This window comes from Ciona intestinalis, unplaced genomic scaffold (assembly GCF_000224145.3).
Source record: "Ciona intestinalis unplaced genomic scaffold, KH HT000236.1, whole genome shotgun sequence".
Lineage (NCBI taxonomy): Eukaryota > Metazoa > Chordata > Ascidiacea > Phlebobranchia > Cionidae > Ciona > Ciona intestinalis.
In genome coordinates this window covers 13,220-14,673 of record NW_004190557.1, presented here as the reverse complement: position 1 = coordinate 14,673, position 1,454 = coordinate 13,220, and the positions used below count along the sequence as shown (strand labels likewise).

The 1,454-nt window shown below is 32.9% G+C and overlaps 2 long non-coding RNA genes across 2 annotated transcripts in view; one reads left to right on the top strand and one right to left on the bottom strand.

Moving 5' to 3' along the window:
• Positions 1-1,265, top strand: LOC113475339. The gene is made up of 2 exons (XR_003397094.1): positions 1-81; positions 679-1,265. It is a non-coding gene; the product is annotated as an uncharacterized LOC113475339 (long non-coding RNA).
• The window catches only part of LOC108950544, a 989-nt gene continuing 614 nt past the window's right edge, over positions 1,080-1,454 (bottom strand). Inside the window, exon 2 of the long non-coding RNA XR_001975260.2 lies at positions 1,080-1,360. This is a non-coding gene — a long non-coding RNA (uncharacterized LOC108950544). The remainder of the gene's footprint in view (positions 1,361-1,454) is intronic.

Here is a 1,454-nt window from a genome sequence, read left to right as displayed (position 1 = left end):
AAAAAAATCCTTGGACGAGTGTTTGTAAAGAACCAATGCCAAAACGTACTAAGTTTTAAAAGCTCTCATTTAAACAACTAAGTAAGTAAATTATGTCAATGAAATTGTAGAAATTTCAACAAGGAAACTAATTTTAAATTCTAACTTTTACATATATTTTTTAAGGTGCCTTTTAAACCTGGTGTAAACTTTGATGATTTGGTTTTATAACTACGAAAACCATATTTTGCAAAGTTGTGTCCTAATACTTAGTTCTGCAACGAAGTATAAAGTATAAAACTAGTTCTGCAACGAAGTATAAAGTATAAAACTTTAACAATGATAGACTCGTTTTGCCCAGACTCATGCATCTCACATAAATTTGTAAAAAATGAGTCCTGTTTTAGCTTACTTAATATTATTTTGAAATTCATCTCCTTAAAACCTTTACTGGTTTCTATACTGTTTTATTATTAACATTTGCATCAACGCCTCAGTTGGAAATAAGGTGTTTTTCATCCATTTCCATTCAATTTGCAAAACTACCTTCAGGCTCCTCCTTTGATAAGTAACTTATAACCTCTACTGATTCTGGAAATTTCTTTTTTGCCTTTTTCAATAGAAATCCTCCAATATATTCAATAATCTCTAAAACGTAGTATACCAACTTAGCTACGGCATTTACTATTTACATTTTAGTATGGTAAACTATACCTGTTTCTGTTGCATCTACGCCTGCAACTACAATCTCTGACTTATTTTTGCATCAACAACTGTGCAGCATAAAATTGAGGAAACCCAAGCAGTTGAGACGCATTCAAACAATGGTTTGGATACAAAATGTACAACTTTGGAAGACTTGAATCTTTATTAAACGTTTCCATTATTTCACCAATGCATTTTGCACATTGTTGAGGCATTGTTAGGTCTGCTGGAGTATGAGGGATATTATAGTATGCCCGAAGCATCTCAGTTGCTAGATTATAAATAATCTGTTTACTTTTCTCTGTTTCACAATAAACATCAGCTTCACAAATAACCTCACAAATACTTTCTTCAAATAAAATTTATCCCATTCACTCCAACTAAAGCATTTTTTCTTCAATCTGAGCTGGACTAGCTTTACTTGAACATGCCATTTTGTAAATAAAATTTAATGTCTTTACCTACAAAAACTGGAGAATTATATTACGTACAACACAGTCTTTAAAATTATTTGTTCCACAGTTTGTATATTTCCATAGCACACACAGAACTGTCACAAAAATATAAACAACAAAATATTGGTCATGCTTGCTTGTGGAGTGGCCGCGCTACCAAAACTCTTTTTTAAAACTTTTCCGCGAATTTTTGCTAAGTTATGATTTAATAGCGCTTTTGTCTGGCGTAGTGGTTAGAGCGCCTGCCTGTAACCATTACGTAATGGGTTTAAGGCTCGTCGCTGCTACCATTGTGGGCGTATGTGTAAGGCTTGG